This window comes from Hyla sarda, chromosome 4 (genome assembly GCF_029499605.1).
Source record: "Hyla sarda isolate aHylSar1 chromosome 4, aHylSar1.hap1, whole genome shotgun sequence".
NCBI lineage: Eukaryota > Metazoa > Chordata > Amphibia > Anura > Hylidae > Hyla > Hyla sarda.
The window spans coordinates 170,762,847-170,782,961 of record NC_079192.1 but is presented as its reverse complement, the minus strand read 5'-3'; the positions used below and the strand labels follow the sequence as shown (position 1 = coordinate 170,782,961).

Sequence of the window (20,115 nt, the reverse complement as noted above, 5' to 3'; positions counted from 1 at the left end):
TTTATTATTTTTGGCTTTTAAAAAATATTTTCACCATAATTCGTTATAAAAAATGTTGCTTAATTTTGCATGTTCAGCCTCTACAGCAGTGGTCTCAAACTGTGGCCCTCCAAATATTGCAACATTTTTACTCCCAGCATGCCCAGACAGCTGTTGGCTGTTCCTCTGTCTCATTTTCATAGCAGAATTTCCGCTGCAGAAATTCCATGGCAGAAATTCTGTTTTCCGGATTCTGCTAAAATATAAGACATGCCTTAAAATTTTGCAGGATTCCGGGTAGAATCCCATTGAATGCAATAGGGCTTTGAATTTCGCAGAATTCTGTGTTTTGGGCACCCAAAAAAATCTTCTAAAATTGTACTCAAATAAAAAAAAACTGCAAAAAATCTGCAAAAAAAGGAATTTCAGCAAAATAGCAGAATTTCTGCCATGTGAACATAGTCTTAAAGGGGCAGAATTCTGCTGGACTGCATTGCTATAAGACGGTGCATGACAGCATGGTCCTACTGCTGCTGATCCTTCGGCAGTGTGAACGTGCCCTTACACTGAGAGAGCAGAGAGTCTGTCAATATCAACAATAAAAATAAAACAAAGTACTCAACATTATTTCTAGCTGTTCTGAATTGCCTTGAAATAAATAACTCAACCTTGTCTTTGTGATGATGGTTTTTATTTATTATGTTTGTAATAGTTACATGTCAAAAATAATATTTAAAAAAAAAACTGTGAAAAGGTATCCATAGTCTTTGGTTCAGTAATTTGAATGAGCCTTTGTAAGCCAAAATCAAGAATAGAACATATTCTATTTTTGACCCAGTTCTGGTTTTAGCTAACAAATATTGATGCGAAATGTTAATATATATAAACTTCTATTTACTTCTACCATTTTTCCTTCTATACACTGCAGGCTAACCATTGAGGGCTAGCATCTGTCTGACTTCATTTGGTTTGGTAAATTGCTGGTTCTCAAACCACAGTCAATAGGGACTTTTGGTTTCTTTTTTAAACAAAGTAGAATAATCCCTAAATCCTGATAAGAACTGTCCAGAGAACCACTAAAGGAAAGTCAAAGAAATCATCAACGTCAAGTATCATGGGGATGAGACATATGAACAACCGCGTTGAGGGGAACAATAATGCTTTTCTATTGAATTTCTCTGACAAATATTCTGCAGGTTCCTAATATGCTCAACAACTGTGCTCGGATTTTCAAATGTTACATTAAACATTAATAAAAATGTAAGTAACATCATTAAACTGGTAAGAATAGATCTCCTTTCTTCTGCTATCAGACTTAACCTATGCACAACATTTAAACATGAGGTGGCATTTGACTGCCCATTTAATGAAAGCTCTGGGCTGAATCCAGCATTAACAAGAGTCATCCAGAAAGACCACTTATCCCATTCACATCCACCTACTTTAAATGTGGATGAACGTACTAAAGTATTGCCATATTTTGTTTCCTTTTTGAAATAATAGGACAACTAAATAATCCCTCTACAGTAAAGGACACAGCCCGTTTTGGCCTTGAGTTTACATTTTCCTCCTCGCCTTTTAAGAGGCATAACTCTTTAATTTTTCCATCCACATATGAGGCTTGTTTTTTGCAGGACCAATTTTTACTTTATAATGACCTATTTCACTGCTCCTTAAACTGTACAGCAAAACTAAAAAAAATATTATTTGTGTGAAGAAATGTAATAAAAAAAACACACAAACTTTTGAATATTGGGGGGGGGGGCAGTTGTTTTTACACAGTGCATTTTCTGGTAAAACTGACATGTTGTCTTTATTCTGTGGGGCAATACAATTAAAACTATACCCATGGTTACATTCTTTACTGTTTTTAAAAGAAGAACGTTTAAAATTTCCCTTTTCTGACTACTATAACTTTCCATGTAAGGGATTGTATAGTGGTTAAAGGGGTACTCCAGTGATTTTTTTTTATTATTAAATCAACTGGCTAAAGAAAGTTAAACAGATTTGTAAATTACTTCTATTAAAAAAGTCTTAATCCTTCCAGTACTTCTCAGCTGCTGTGTACTACAGAGGAAGTTGAGTTGTTCTTTTCTGTCTGATCACAGTGCTCTCTGCTGACACCTCTGTCTGTCTCAGAATCTGTCCAGAGCAGGAGAGGTTTTCTATGGGGATTTGCTCCTACTCTGGTGGTAATTATTATTTTTTTTCCATATCAACTGGTGCCAGAAAGTTAAACAGATTTGTAAATTACTTCTGTTAAAAAATCTTAATCCTTCCAGTACTTATCAGCTGCTGTATGCTCCAGAGGAAGTTGTGAAGTTCTTTCCAGTTTGACCACAGTGCTCTCTGCTGCCACCTCTGTCCATGTCAGGAACTGTCCAGAGCAGGAGAAGTTTCTTATGGGGATTTGCTCCTATTCTGGACAGTTCCTGACATGGACACAGGTGGCAGCAGGGAGCACTGTATAACTTTCTGTATAACTTTCTGGCACCAGTTGTTTGAAAAAAATAATGGTTTTCCACCGGAGTACCCTTTTTAAGGCCATAATGCTTTTATTGAAAAAAATTAAAAATAATTATAAGACAATACACATGCTATATAATGCTTTATGAGTTCTTCTTGTGAACCTTAGAAGGGACAGAAATATGAACTGCATAGCTGTGTATTTATGATTTTTCTTATTTTCCTAAATAAAAGCAATATGGACTTTAATTGATAAAAGGTTCATGCTTACCAATATACATTTCCCCTCAAAAACTATGAGGTGTGTTAACTTCCGTGCTAGTCCAAGAAGGCAACTTTTTCTTCACTTGGCTAAAAGAACCCAGCATGCCAAGGATCCTGACTGGTTATGTCTGTTTATTAAGGTTGCCCATTGTCTTTTTAGCCAAATAATAAGAGGATGCTTCATAGACAGCACAGGACACTGAAGAAAGTTAGAGAACAGCAGGAGAAGGATCTGACAGGGAAAAGCATTATGAAGTACTCTGAAGGAGACAGGATAGTAACGGAGAAAGACTGTAGAGAGAGTCTATGAATGGACTGCATAGAGACCTCAGAAAGAAAAATGTCTGCAAAGCGAGCAGCATCTGGAGATAAGAGTCAGGGACAAGATGGCTACAGAAGAGTAGATATTAGGTGCTGGGACTGTTCTCATTGATATGTGGCTGGTGAAAGCTGAGGAGACTTCTGAGTCTGGTCTGTGGTTTGCAGGTTTCTGCAGAGACTGGTTAAAGCTTAGTTGGTTGGCACAAAGCACTAATGGTGGCGCACGTGATATGCTATAAAATAAAGATCCCGGCACTCACTCATTTGCTTGCCAATTACTTTATTTTTGTAAGTTCAGATCCCATAAGCAGTAAGCAGGATACATTTAGCCCATCCTTTGTTTCTATTTTAGTCCCTTCTGAATGGTGTTACTGTATAGAACAGTCACCTTTAATGTTTTGTTGACCTGGGTTGCCTGGGTGCCCATGTCTGACATCTGGGTGAAGTATTGTGGTATTATTGGTGTTGTTCTTGTCTACCTGTTAACATATACAGTGGAAAATCCAAACACATTCTGCCTTACTGCGGAATTTTCTTTGGTCATTTTGTTCTATCATAGGCCCTTTTCCCACTATAAAAACACTTCCGTTATGAACGCCCGTTAGGAAATCGGCAGTTATACGGCCGGTACAAAATCACTAACGACCGTTAGACAATTCCATTATATTCTATGTGATTTTTCTAATAGCCGTTTTAACCTGTTATCGCCATTTATTAATAACGGCCGTTATTTTGTGACGGGCAATAGTAACGGGAGAATTAGTACATGCACTATTTCTCCCGTTCATTAGCCCCTCACAAAATAACAGCCGTTATTAATAACGGGCGATAACCGGTTAAAACGGCTATTAGAAAAATCACATTGAATATAAAGAGATTTTCTAACGGGCGTTAGTGATTTCGTACCGGCTGTATAACTGCCGATTTCCTAACGGGTGTTCATAACGGAAGTGTTTTTATAGTGTGAAAGGGTCCATAGAAGCAGAACAATGAAAAAACAGCTGTGCCACATCCACTGCACACCGAATACCAATGGCACCTGACAAACTCCATTGACTTTAATGGGGTCCATCAGGTTTTCATCACTGTGGCCAGTGTATTATCAGACAAAATAGTGCATTTAGCTCAGTCTTGTCCAAATTTTTGGCAGAACCTAAACCAGGGGCTTCTGTCAGAAGCAGATGTGAACAGAGTCTTATGATCTCTGAACTTAAAGGAGTACACTGGTGCAGAGTATTCCTGCTCCGTCCTGCCCGGGCTGCAAAAAAATGAAAACAAACCATCCCTCACTTTCCTGGGTTCCCGCGGAGCGCCACTACAGTTGATCGGTCCTCCGGTCCATCTTCTTCATACTTCCGTGTGAACGAAGCGTCACATGGCGCTCAGCCTATCACCAGTCGCCGCAATGTTCTGCCTCGGCCCATAATAGGTTGAGCGCCATGTGACGCTTCCTTCACACGGAAGTATGAAGAAGAGATTTTGCAGCCCGGGCAGGACGGAGCAGGAGTACTCTGCACCAGAGTATTCCTTTAATAAAGTGATGGGCAATCGTGAGAGCGCGTGCCAGAATCTGCAGAGACTGGTCTTGTGTCACTGTATAATCCATGGTTATTCATTCCATTGCTAAAGTTAAGTTGCATAATATCTGCCACCTGTCAGGTTTCTGCGTTCATGTAATACACTGAATGTGACCCTTAGGCCCTGTTCATATCATGGCTTCCACTTGACATATGGGCTGGAACAAGCCTCCTGTTGATGTCTATGAAGCCATCGACATATCCCTGTATAGGCAGATAGTGGGACACGTCACCTGTGTGGTCTCATGCTAACAAAATGAATACAATGCTGCGTACTTTTTAAAAAATGTAAATTTCTCTATGGAATAAGATTACATAGACTGGAAATTAAGCAAAGGGTAGAGGAAGGCAGCAGGCAATAAAAAGCCAAAAGTGTTTCTATTTAATCATACACCCTACAGTAGGAAGAGCAGCTCTGGAGCACTGCTGGTCGACGAGCAGAGAAAACTTCACAAGCCCATGCAGCTATTTGCAAATCTATTCAGCCCTTACGTCTGTGTCTGAGAAAGCTGGGTCACAATCAATACAGCGCCATTACGGCGTGCCATCGTCTTTTTTCTAGTGGTTTCTGAATGCATTTGCCAAGTACTTTTGTGCTGTTCAAACAATATGTTTTTATTGAAGAATGGTCAGATTCTATTGATTCTCCAGATTCACCACTATTATTGGAGCATGTATCTTCCATTTACTTGAGGATTCTCACTAATATTGGCATTAGATGGCTTTGTCAAGATGTAGCTTTCCAGATACATGAATGACATACCTGACTAGCTGATGTAGATAGGTCCGCACATTTTCACATTTATCCTTTAGGAAATAGGAAGCCTTTGGGTCACTTGCAAACTGGCTACTCCCATTAAAATGCAAGCCATAGATTTTAAGGCCAGGAGAATGCTTTGGCTTAGACACCGGGAAACAAACAAGTCACCTTCAGTTTTGACAAGAGGTGGCCACTGGGCTTTGACCGTTGTGAGTTCTTCTGACTTTTGGGTTGTTAAATGGTTTGGGGGATTAACCTTTCTGAGAGAAGTATCCTCATTGTAATGGTCTGGGGTCAGTAATTTGGAGTAACAATGCATACAATGCATACAGGCAGCATTCAAGAAACAAGCCATAGTCAGTGATCAGCAGAGGTCAGTACAAAGGTATTAGCCATATGGTGGAGACAAGTGTGGTCTGACATCAGCCATAGGTCACTATAGGTATAGTATAGATGTAGGTAATAGGTAAGACAGAAGCATGGTCAATACTTAAAGGAGTACTGCAGTGTAGGACAACTTATCCCCTCTGCAGTGGTCACACCCAACACGATCTCCTGCACAGCGCCCAGCTCTCCTTGTGCATGGAGCGATCTCTAGACTGCAGTACCCCTTTAACCAGAGATTGGTACACAGACAGGTAACAGCAGCATGGCAGAATTATATTGCTGGGAGGAAGTGGAAATGCCAACCTTACCAAGGAAACCCAGAGGTCTAGCCAATGAACAAAGCAAGACTAGAATCTTAAAGGTAAAGTACGAGCTGATCAGCTACCACCGGACCATCCTCCCAAAACCAACGCACGGCAGGTGTATGGCAGCACCGAATACAGAAACAAGGAAGAAATGCCAGCGAGGTATAGCGGATCCCAGATTTATTAAATGGATAAAAACAGGAACGGTAAATACAGGGTTACGCGTTTCAGGCGTGTAACAGAACGCCCTTAGTCGCCCTTTGACTAAGGGCGTTCTGTTACACGCCTGAAACGCGTAACCCTGTATTTACCGTTCCTGTTTTTAGCCATTTAATAAATCTGGGATCCGCTATACCTCGCTGGCATTTCTTCCTAGAATCTTAAAGGGAATGTGTCATCAAAAAATAGCCTATTGTTGAAATCAAGTTTTTATGTTAAACATAATTTTTTAAAGAATTTTTGGTGATTTTTTTTTTCTAATTTCCCATTTTACTATTTATATTTTTAAAATAATTCTAAAATCTTGCAGTTTTCAGTCTGACCACTAGGCCTTAACAAAACTGAGGCTTCCTGTTCTGTCTGTAATGATAAGAAGGAGTCAGCAGGAAAATGATCAGAACAGCATGGGGGGCCATTCACACTACAAAGAAAATTCCACCTGGGAATTCAGATGCAGCAGCCTCTCTTTGTTGTCAATGGGATTCTGCTGCACCGTGCACACTGCAGAATTTATACTGCAGAAATTCTAATTAATTTTTTTTTGGCAGAATTCTCACATAAATGCATTGTTATTAAAGGAGATGGCGAATGTCCAAGCGGTCTTAGTGCAAACTGATTCCTTAGTTTGAATGGGCCCTTACAATGAAAGTATAAATAAAATAATAGCAGGTCAACCACCCTTCCCCTGTAGATTGACCTTTATACAGGTCACAAAGCATGCTTACAAGAAGAACAGGGACTGTAGATGTTTATTTTGTCTATGTCCATGGGGCTTGCATTAAAACATATGACTAAATACTGTTAAAAGCACTTTAGGAAATATGACTGCCCCCATTATAATGTATTAAAACTGAATGTTAACATATTACAATCAATTAATCTACAAAGATTAGAAATGTTTCAGGCTCTTATTAGTAGTTTAGGGGACACATCCTTTAGGAGACAAGGATCTAGGCCATGTTTTTAAACCAGGGATCCTCCAGCTGTTAAAAACTACAAATCCCATCATGCCGAGACAATCAAAGGCTGCCTGGGCTTGCTGGGAACTGCAGTTTTGTAACAGCTGGAGGCACCCTGTTTGGGTAACACTGACTTAGGCAATGATCTCAGTAGTGGAGCTGTCCAGCAATTTCAGTATCTCAGTGAGAACAGCCTCTCCCTAGAGTACAGGAATCTTTAAGTTGGTATCCAGACACTCTGTGGTTATGTTCACACGGTGGAATTTGCACAATTCCACAAAAAAAATCTCAGCAAGATGAATCGGAACTCTACAAAATCCGGCAGTATTGCAGCGGAATTTCGGAGTTCTCAGAACACAGAATACTGCCAAAGTTCAAGCCCCGTTGACTTCTATGGGATTCTGCCGCGGAATTCCGCTAAATATAAGACTGATCTAGTACTTTTGTGGAATGCGGAAAGCAGAATTTCCGTGGCAGAAATTCCGCTGATTGAATGGGACTGCAGAATCCCATTGAAATCAATAGACACAAAATGACAGCAGATTTCTTTTGCGGAATTCTGCATGGAAATTCCACCATGTGAACATAGCCTGTGAGAGCAGTAATACCACCACGTGAGCAGCAGATATTAAAAGGTATGTTAAGAGAATGTTTAAATAGACCCTACACCTTAAAAAGCATTAAAGGGGTACTCCTGTGGAAAACTTTTTTTTTTTTTTAAATCAACTGGTGCCAGAAAGTTAAACAGATTTGTAAATTACTTCTTTTAAAAAATCTTAATCCTTCCAGTACTTATTAGCTGCTGAATACTACAGAGGAAATGGTTTTCTTTTTGGAACACCGAGCTCTCTGCTGACATCATGACCACCGTGCTCTCTGCTGACATCTCTGTCCATTTTAAGAACTGTCCAGAGTAGAAGAAAATCCCCATAGCAAACATATTCTGCTCTGGACAGTTCCTAAAATGGACAGAGATGTCAGCAGAGAGCACTGTGGTCATGATGTCAGCAGAGAGCTCTGTGTTCCAAAAAGAAAACCATTTACTCTGTAGTATTCAGCAGCTAATAAGTACTGGAAGGATTAAGATTTTTTAATAGAAGTAATTTACAAATCTTTTTAACTTTCTGGCACCAGTTGATTAAAAAAAAAAAAAAAGTTGTAGTTTTGCAACAGCTGGATGCACCCTGGTTGGGAAACACTGGTCTATGAACTAGTATGGACAATGGCGCAGGACCTAGAGCAGGTATGACGATGTATACCGCAGTATACTCACAATGGACCCATTGAGTTGGGTGATTTTTGAAGTTGAATGTAGTCAAGTAGAGACTACATCCATTGCTCACACATATACATTTATTTGGCAGAACTCAAAAGAGCAACAAACCACACTTGGGTGTCCCATAAAATTAAAGTTTTGGTGCAGAAATGGACCAAAAGACACTATAAGAGTACAATCGTTTTATTAAAATCAACAGGCCCACTGATTATACGCCGCAGTATATGTCACTATACATTTTTTTATAGTTTTTAAATAAATAAACAAAAAACAGCACCACACACTGTCTTTAGGTTGTGTGTGGTATTACAATGTGGCTTCATTCAGTTCAATGGCACTGGGCTGCAATACCACACACAAACTGAAGACAGGTGCGGTGCTATTTTTTAAAGAAATTCGTTTTGTTTCTCTAAGGCTGCGTTCTCACGGCTGTCTAGACCCGTCCTGTTCTTCTCCCATCAAAAATGAAAACGGACTTAAAAAAAAAAAAAAGGACAATAACGGATGCAAACGGATGTTATTCGTTTGGATCCATTTGGATCCATTATTGTTCAGTTAATAAACAAAAAAAATGTTTTTTTGTTCTGAGCATGCTCAGAAGTAAAAACGGATCAAAAACGGATTGAAAAAACACATACAAACGGGTGACATTAAAGACTCATCCGTTTTCCATAGACTTCAATGTAAAATTTACTGTATCCAGTTTTTCTTCTGTTTTTTTGACGGAAGAAAAAATACTGCATGTGCCGTTTTTTCTGCCGTCCAAAAAACGGCAATGAGTGCAGACGGGTGCAAACGGATTGTAAAAAAATCCCATTGACATGAATGAGATTTTTTTTAAACCGTGTTTAATCTGATTACAGCCTGCAAGAACGGAACCGAAACGGGGATAAAAAAAGGGACAGACGGCCGTGTGAACGCACCCTAATCCTGGATAATATTGTCAACACATAGGACACCTGACAGAGCTCACTGTAAGTTAATAGGGTCTGATGGGTGCTAGTGGTCTATAAGGGGATGTATTATGGCTTCCATTATAAATGAATGCCATAATGCAGATGTGAAACTCCTGCTGTTTTTATTTATTTGTTTATAATGCAAATATATATATAGGCAGCATTAAACAACCAGCCCAGCTTTGGCAAAATTGGGAGAGAGTTAGGGTACGTTCACACTGCGGAATCTCCGCTCTCTCTGCTCGCGGAATTCTGCGAGATTCCGTCAGGTGGGCGCCACCGAAGATACTTCAGTGGTAGGACCGCAGGGCACTGCGCTGTCACCATTGATGGCTATGCAGTACTCATGCCGCTGAAATTCCGCAGTGTGAACGGGTCTTGCGGGAGACTCATTCACACTAATGGTATAGTTCACTGCGCGGAATTCCGCAGGTATTTATTTAGATAGATTTAGCCATCCGCTGCTTAAAATGTTATTCAGCTTTCCCAGGTTCCTGGAAAGCAAATCTTGAGCAGGAGCAGAGGTAGATTTACAGTATTTAGGTAAATTTAGAAATCAGCCTTCTCTATTACAGATGTGGGGTTGTTACCTAGCTCTCCCAGAAACTTAAAAGGTAAACCCGAGATATGGCATCATTTGGGAACAAGGGGGGATTTATTTACCATAGTTAGATTTACCATTCAGCCTATTGATGGCACAGTGTGTGAGTAAGAGGGAGAGGGGTTACTTTACTATAGCTGTCACTATAACAGCTTGACATGGTTTGTTATCCTGTTTTCCCAAAATCTGAAAGCCAAGTTCTAAAATCCGTCATTTTGACCTTTTGGTGTTGCTAGACCCATTTTAAAGTGATGGATGCAGTGGTCACAAATTTATTATCTGCAATTTTTATTTTTGTACAAATTTTGCCCGAAAAACAAGACCACCTCCTGACCCGGTCTAAAAAAGATTACTTACTACTCCTGTCTGTTTGCAAAAAATCAAAAATCATCAGCCAGAGTGAAAGAGAGGGAATAAGGTAGAGAATAAGAATGTTTAAAGACATAAAAAGTTACACATTAAAAAAAATGGCAAATGGCAATATCAGATACTGTATATTTTTTAAGGTACGCTAAAGGAATGGTAAAGATGTAAGAAACAATAAGATTGTTAGCAATGGCCAAAATCTAACAATTTCCTGTGTCCAAGTTTAAAAAAAATATCCGACAAAGTGATGATAACAAAATATAAAAAGTAAAGGTAAAAAAAAAAAAAAGAAAAAATCTGTTCAACTAAAACCTCCATCTCCATCATTTTTTTTTTCCTGTCCTGCGGCAAGGAAAACCACAATTCAGATGTGAGGGAGACTCTCTTTGCAGACCTTCTTTTAGACATTAATTTGCCTTAAAATTTAAACTATAACAAATAAAGCCAAACACACAGACAACCAAGCTCCACAGAAGCAGGGTAGACATGATCTTAAAGGGGTAGTCCGGCGCTTAGACATCTTATCCCCTATCCAAAGGAACCCCCGTAATCTTGCACGCAGCACCCCAGTTAAAATCACTCCCCAGAGCATGTTCGCTCCGAGTCTGATTACCGGCGACCACGGGGCAGGCAGCATGTGATGTCACACTCCGCCCCTCAATGCAAGCCTATGGGAGGGGGCGTGACAGCTGTCACGCCCCCTCCCATAGGCTTGCATTGAGGGGCAGAATGTGACGTCACACGGGGGCGGAGGCGTGACAGCTGTCACGCCCCCTCCAATAGGCTTGCATTGAGGGGCGGAACATGATGTCACACGGGGGCGGAGGCGTGGCAGATGTCACGCCCCCTCCCATAGGATTGCATTGAGGGGCGGAACGTGACGTCACACGGGGGCGGAGGCGTGACATAATCAGACCCGGAGCGAACATGCTACGGGGACTGATTTTAACTGGGGTGCTGCATGCAAGATCACGGGGGTCCACAGCGGCGGGACCCCCACGATCAGGCATCTTATCCCCTATCCTTTGCATAGGGGATAAGATGTCTAAGCACCGGCGAACCCCTTTAAAGCAGCGGTAGAAAATGATCTGGGTGCAGATCTGCGCAAAATTTATCATGGTCATTGCAACAATCTGATAAATTTGGAGCAGCACCGCTAAAAAAAATGCATCTAGACAAACAACCAAAATGATCTAGCCAAGACCATTATTGATAAATACCCCCATAAGTGTTTTCAGAAAATGTTAGGGCAGTGTTTACCAAACAGTGTATCTATAGCTGTTTCAAAACTACAACTCCCAGCGTGCTGGGACTTGTAGTTGGGGAACAATGGTGTAGACATAAAGAATGCAGAATAAAACCCAACTCTCTCTACCTAAGCTTCCTTATTTAGCCCACTTTCACATGGCAGCATTGGGTAAGAATGTGAGCCATAACAAGCAAATCTTTCCATTATACGTTTCTCTCTGCATTTTCCACCCCTAGTTTTGGCTTAGGCCTCCTTTACATATATCAGGTGCCTGGTGGCGTTTCCCTCCAGCGTGAAGTGGAGGGAAACTGAAAGCAGAACTGATCCCATTGATTTGAATGAGACAGTTCACAATCACCCGGCTAGTTTAGACTCCGGATGGATGGACCGGCACCAGACAAGGGAACGCATCTTGCTGCGTTCCCCTGTCCAGCGTTAAGAAAAAATGGACACAGGATGCTACACAACATATTGGCACCAATTAATATTGTAACTTGAGGGGCCAGTGTATACTAAAAGGTACAATATACACAAATTCCTGGATATACTTCTCTTTAGCGTGGGTGACAGCAAACTATCACATAGATTTGCTAGGAAATGAAGGCCTCGGTACTATAAATAATGCACCTTGGCAACAAATATGGTAATTAAAATGATTTACTGTAGAAAGGAATCACAAATAACTGGTCTGAGGATGGGGGCACTGGGGCAAAAACTGGGTCCTGTCCAATCTAGTAAATTGTCTAGAAGGATTTGTTTCTTTATACCAGCACTGGCAGCATTGGCATTACAGAACCTGGGGACAAAGGCCAAAGGGGAAATGACAAAAAGGAAGAGCCAAAGAAATGTGAGAGATAACATAACAAAACAGAAGCAAATGAGACAAGGAGAAAAGAGAAGGGACAGTGACACAAATCAGGTTTGAAAGCAGATTAAACTGAAGAACTGAGGATGAAAATGCTACATGGAAAGTCAGAGCCTGACATAACTCACGGTAGAGATGATATGGAGAAGGCAATGTAAGAAGACGGGTCAAAAGGTACAGAGGGACAGAAGAACCAACGCCATGCACGAAAGCAGTTCTCTGACATCCGGCCTCTCAAAGATACTTGTAGGAAAACCTATAAAACATTGTATAGAAAAGTATCCAGCACCAGGAAGGCCGGTAAAATTCCATCAATAAAAATAGGATACACAGGAACGTAGTATCCTACGCGTTTCGGGCTGTGGCGCCCTTAGTAATGCCATGACTAAGGGCACCACAGCCCGAAATGCATAGGCTAAGAGGAATTTTACCTGCCTTCCTGGTGCTAGATACTTTTCTATATTGCTGTTCGTTGGGAAGGGCACGCCACCCTCCAGTCCAAGCATGGGAGCCAGGGGCGATGATCTGAGCGGATACTACACCATATCTATAAAACATTGTATGTACTGTTGCTTGGCCAGAACCTACATGTAATGGATGCACCATATCATTATTAGAGAAGATGGGACACGGTTACCTGTATTGTGACCAGCATATGAGCTTGACTTATAAAGCAACCAGAGATGTCCAGCACAAGGTTACATCTATGAGGACAAGTCTGAGGCCCAGTATAGGATGATGGGCGGCCCTTCTCATCTCCTGGGTACAAGATGTGGCCCTTGAAGGAAAAAGCCACCCCAGATGTCAACATCACATGATTCAGTCATATTTACTAAGCCTATGGTCCAGTACAATGGATGATAAACCTACCATGTCAACACCACAAAATGTAGCCAGCGAAGAACATAAGAACATCACATGACGTACAAGCAAATGATAAACCCACCATGTCAACACCAAAAATGATAAACCCACCATGTCAACACCAAAAATTATAAACCCACCATGTCAACACCAAAAATGATAAACCCACCATGTCAACACCAAAAATGATAAACCCACCATGTCAACACCAAAAATGATAAACCCACCATGTCAACACCAAAAATTATAAACCCACCATGTCAACACCAAAAATGATAAACCCACCATGTCAACACCAAAAATTATAAACCCACCATGTCAACACCAAAAATGATAAACCCACCATGTCAACACCAAAAATGATAAACCCACCATGTCAACACCAAAAATGATAAACCCACCATGTCAACACCAAAAATTATAAACCCACCATGTCAACACCAAAAATGATAAACCCACCATGTCAACACCAAAAATGATAAACCCACCATGTCAACACCAAAAATGATAAACCCACCATGTCAACACCAAAAATGATAAACCCACCATGTCAGCACCAAAAATGATAAACCCACCATGTCAACACCAAAAATTATAAACCCACCATGTCAACACCAAAAATTATAAACCCACCATGTCAACACCAAAAATGATAAACCCACCATGTCAACACCAAAAATGATAAACCCACCATGTCAACACCAAAAATGATAAACCCACCATGTCAACACCAAAAATTATAAACCCACCATGTCAACACCAAAAATGATAAACCCACCATGTCAACACCAAAAATGATAAACCCACCATGTCAACACCAAAAATGATAAACCCACCATGTCAACACCAAAAATGATAAACCCACCATGTCAGCACCAAAAATGATAAACCCACCATGTCAGCACCAAAAATGATAAACCCACCATGTCAACACCAAAAATGATGCCAGTACGAAGCCTATGGTCCAGTCCATAACACAAGAAGCATCTATTACCCATCTTATGACGTACAAGCAGATGATAAACCTAGATCAGAGATCAACATCAAACCTATGGCCCAGAATAAGGATAAATGTTAGTAAATACAGATCTTTATTTTTCAACATGGAGGCGACATTGTAAATAAGTATCAATATGCAGTTATTCTTTAGCTTTCATTCCAGCTGTTACCTTACAGACATCCATTGGATACTATTTCTGGCAAAAAGCTCTGGCGCACAGCAGCACAGTGATACATGAGACATTACATTTATAGTCAGCTATCCCAAGCCAAAGTCTGTACAAGCACAGTGATATAGGCTGCAATATACAAATTACACACACACCTATATACACAGCACTGGGCATCATAGTACTAATGGATGGGGCCGGGGTCACTGTCAAATAGTATAGACCTGTACTAAAGGATTAGATAGATGATATATATGTGATAGATAGATAGATAGATAGATAGATAGATAGAAGATAGATAGGAGGAAGACAATGGATATTAGGTAGGTACGTAGGTAGATAAATAGACAGATAGATTATATTTATAAGATAGATAGATATGAGATAGATATGATATAGATAGATATCATATAGATAGATAGATAGATAGATATGAGATAGATAGATAGATAGATATGAGATAGATATCATATAGATAGATAGATATGAGATAGATATGATATAGATAGATAGAGATAGATAGATATGTTATAGATAGATATGATATAGATAGATAGATAGATAGAGATAGATAGATATGATATAGATAGATATGATAGAGATAGATAGATAGATAGATAGAGATAGATAGATATGATATAGATAGATATGATATAGATAGATAGAGATAGATAGATATGATATAGATAGATATGATATAGATAGATATGAGATAGATAGATATGATATAGATAGATATGATATAGATAGATAGATAGATAGATAGATAGAGATAGATAGATATGATATAGATAGATATGATAGAGATAGATAGATAGATAGATAGAGATAGATAGATATGATATAGATAGATATGATATAGATAGATAGAGATAGATAGATATGATATAGATAGATATGATATAGATAGATATGAGATAGATAGAGATAGATAGATAGATAGATATGATATAGATAGATATGATATAGATGGATAGATAGATAGATATGATATAGATAGATATGATATAGATGGATAGATAGATAGATAGATAGATAGATAGAGATAGATAGATATGATATAGATAGATATGATATAGATGGATAGATAGATAGATAGAGATAGATAGATTTATAGTGGCTGTGCACACACGCAAAGGTGTTTTTTTTTAATAATTAGCAGAGATGGAGAGAGAGAAAAATGAATTAAGACAGACATTAGATTTCTGATAGATCACATTGACATACTGTTGTATACAGTCACATATATACCCTTGTATATAATCACACATACTTCCTTTGTCACACACATATCCCCATATATATAGTCAAACATACCCCTGTATATAGTCACACATATCCCCATGTATATAGTCAAACATACCCATGTATATAGTCACACATATCCCCATGTATATAGTCAAACATACCCCTGTATATAGTCACACATGTTCCTGTATATAGTTACACATATAGCCCTGTAATAATTCCTTTACACAACCCTGTATATAGTCAAACATATGGCCCTGAAGTCATCTATATATATATATATATATATATATATATATATATATATATACCCCGTATATAGTCATACACACACATATATAAACCCCTGTATATAGTCACACATGAAGTCCTTGTATATAGTTACACACATATAGTTGTATATAGTCACACACATATATTGATGTATATAGTCACACACAAATATTGCTGTATATATATAGTCACACATATATTGCTGTATATAGTCACACATATATTGCTGTATATAGTCACACATATATTGCTGTATATAGTCACACATATATTGCTGTATATATATAGTCACACATATATTGCTGTATATAGTCACACATATATTGCTGTATATAGTCACACATATATTGCTGTATATATATATATAGTCCCACATATATTGCTGTATATATATAGTCACACATAAATACTGCTGTATATAGTCCCACATAAATACTGCTGTATATAGTCCCACATATATTGCTGTATATATATATATATATATATATATATATAGTCCCACATAAATTGCTGTATATAGTCCCACATAAATACTGCTGTATATAGTCCCACACGCAGTCTCACCTTGTATCCTGTCTCCATGAGGCTCCGGTGTGTCAGGTCGGGCGGGGTATATAGGACATCGGGCTGTATACAGTGCTGAGCTGGAGCTATGTCTCCTAGACTTGTGTGCGCAGCCCCGGTCCACAGACGTAATTCAGGAGCAGCATCCCTCGTACCCGCAGAGCCTGTAACCAGCCCAGTCCATGGCAGACAGCCCGACGGCGGATCCTGGCACAGGGGCTATGAGTGAGGGCAGGACAGGGGCTATGAGTGAGGCCGGAGTGGGGCACACACGGCTCTCCCGCCTGCACTCATCCCCAGAGCCTGTCCAATCCTTCTTCCCTCTCCAGGTGATGGCGGGGGAGGAGCAGGGCTGGATCACATGGATCTCCTCAGCATCTCCACAGCTCTGTGCCCCTGATTGTGGGTATTGGGGTCCCCTGGAGCAGGAGCTGGTGACTCTGTGTCCTTGTGAAGAGGAGGAGGAGGAGGAGGAAGGCTCGTCTGATCCAGAGTCTCTACTCCCTCCCTATCTTATCCTCTATCTGGCAGACTGGTCCAGCTGCCCCTCCCAGCAACTGCTGACTGCAGAGATGTTGTGTTTCATCACCGTGTGCATTCTCTAGTCCTCAGCTCCCATGTCTTCTGGGCCTTGTCTTCCTCAGGGCATTGCCTGATAAACAGTGCATTTACCCGGCTACAGGGAGACAGCTTCCTGACCTGAAAGGCTCTGTAGTCATGGGAGGCATGGCCCTATAACAACTAGGTCCTTTATTTCCTATACTGTTCACCTTAACACAGTGTTTTCCAAAACTACTGTTGCAAAACTACAACTCCCAGCATGCCCGGACAGCCTTCGGCTGTCCGGGCATGCTGGGAATTGTAGTTTTGCAACAACTGGAGAGATTTATCAAACTGTGTGAGAGAAAAAAATGGAGTGAATTTCCCAGAGCAACCAATCGTGGCTCAGGTTTCACTTTACCTCAGCTCGTTAGGTGAGCTGTGATTGGTTGCTGCGGGAAATTCTCTCGCAAAGTTTGATAAATCTAGGCTACTGTGTATAAAACACTGTATTTGACTAAGCTACAGGGGCTGTAAAGTTAGTGTAGTTCATAATGATGGTGGTCTCGCTATTCTTCTCAGATTTTTGTCCCAATGTTTATTTTTAACAGCATACAGGTTTTTCCCAGGTTGCAGTGCAGCCCAGGACATTACACCGCTAGTCAGGTGTTCAGAGGGAACTTTTATTTGCTTAAAGGAGAACTCCGGAATAGAAAAATTATACATAGATACATACCTTCCTTCGCTCCTCCGGTAACCGACTCCAGCCTCCACCACGATCCTTTTCCTGGTGGTCGGCGAGTCATACTGCACTCAGCCAATCACCGGCCGCAGTGAAGTCGCGACACGGCCGGCGATAGGCTGAGCGGCAGTGTGACGTTTTCGGCCCCAGCAGCAGGTGGCAGTGTAGTGAAGAATTGTGTGTCTTGAAGCGTTCTCACACTGCCGCTCAGCCTATCGCTGGCCGAGTCAGGACTTTGCTGCGGCCGGTGATTGGCTAAGTGCAGTATGACTCGCCGACCACCGGCAACAAAGAAGAGGATCGCGGCGGAGGCCGGAGACGGTTACCGGGGGCATCGGGGGAGCGAAGGAAGGTATGAACCTGTTTATTTTTTTTACTGCCGGCAGTATGGACGATAATTTTCCTATTCCGGGGTTCTCCTTTAAGGGAATGTGTGACCAAATGTTATATTAACAATTTTTTTTAGAGGTTAAATAAATTTTTCACATTTTTTTTTATATTTTTGGAAATATTTTAATATTTTTTTAATTTTTATAAAATATGAAAAATGTATTAATAACTTGTCATATTTACCACTGTTGACCAGCAGGGGGAGCTAACATGAATCTGGTGAAAACAAGCAACTGCTGCAAATTCTGCCTCGCTCGTCTATGCATCCCTCTTGTGTCTGTGTGCAAAAGAAAATGGGGAAGGGGGTTTTGTAGTTTTTTTCAATTCCGCTAGGCAGAGCCATTTTGTTGGTGATTGAAGAGTGGTACAGACTACCAGACTACCCAGTGTCTCCTGCTGCCAGATGTCTATATCCCATTGCCTCTTCCTGCCAGACATTTCTTGCCCATTGCCTCCCGCTGCCAAACATTTCTTACCCACTGCCTACTGACAGACGTTTCTTGCCCATTGCTGCCACTGCCAAATGCCTGTTAACCACTGCCTAACGCTGCCAGACATTTCTTAACCACTGCCTCCTGCTGACAGATGTTTCTTGCCCACTGCCTGCCGCTGCCAAACATTTCTTGCCCACTGCGTGCCACTGCCAGATGTCTCTTGACCACTTCCTCCTGCTGCCAGACGTCTCTTGACCACTGCCTTCTGCTGCCAGACATTTCTTGCCCACTGCCTGCCGCTGCCAGACCTTTTCTTGCCCACTGCCTGCCAGACCTTTTTTTGCCCACTGCCTGTTACTGCCAGACATCTCTTTACCACTGCCTGCCGCTGCCAGGCGATTCTTGCCTACTGCCTGCCACTGCCAGACATTTCTTGACCACTGCCTACCGCTACCAGACATTTCTTGCCCACTGCCTGCCGCTGCCAGACATCTCTTGACCACTGCCTCCTGCTGCCAAACATTTCCTGACCACTGCCTGCCGCTGCCAGACATTTCTTGCCCATTGCCTGCCTCTGCCAAATGTCTCTAGCCTACTGTTTGCCGCTGCCATATGTATTGTGTATGTCTACAGTATAGAGAGGTATTAATTATGTATCTCTATAGATACATGATACGATATACCAATATATCTATAGATATACATGATACGATATACCCCATATATTGAATCTTTTGACATACAGTATGTAGAGCTATATAGTATTATGTATGTCTAAAGATACAGTATATATAGGTATGTAGTGTCCTCTTCATGTATACACTCACATACAATGAATGCAAGGTGCAGTAGTATACAGGCTGATGGGGTAGACAATGGCCAGGCCCCGCTTTATCACCTCCCTCAATATAACCTTTCATACAGTGTCAGTAGATTAGTATACAGGGCCCTATATATTGGGGGAAGGCTGTGATGATTCATCTAATCGGAGCCCCCAATTATGACACACTGTTATGGGGGATCTGTAGATGACATTGTTATGGGGAATCTGTAGATGACACACTGTTATGTGGCTCTGTACCTAATGCAGTTATGGGGGATCTGTAGTTGACATACTGTTATGGGGATCTGTAAGTGACACATTTCTGGGGGATCAATAGATGACGCACTGTTATGGGGATCTGTACATGATGCAGTTATGGGGGATCTGTAGGTGACACACTGTTATGGGAGGTCTGTAGATGGCACACTGTTATAAGGGGTCTGTAGGTGACACACTGTTTTGGGGGATCTGAATGTGACACACTTATGGGGAATCAGTAGACGACACACTTCTGGGGG

At 40.8% G+C, this 20,115-nt stretch overlaps 1 protein-coding gene across 12 annotated transcripts in view; it reads right to left on the bottom strand.

Moving 5' to 3' along the window:
• LINGO1 (leucine rich repeat and Ig domain containing 1) overlaps positions 1-17,527 on the bottom strand; it is a 490,648-nt gene extending 473,121 nt beyond the window's left edge. For 4 of the 12 annotated variants that reach the window (XM_056572727.1, XM_056572728.1, XM_056572725.1 and 1 more), the window contains exon 1: positions 16,669-17,459. The gene's annotated coding sequence lies outside the window, so the exon portion shown is untranslated. Of the gene's footprint in view, positions 1-16,668 lie in introns of all 12 variants that reach the window. The other 8 variants (XR_008892542.1, XR_008892541.1, XR_008892543.1 and 5 more) reach the window with 4 other exon arrangements.
• Positions 17,528-20,115: the final 2,588 nt, after the last annotated feature.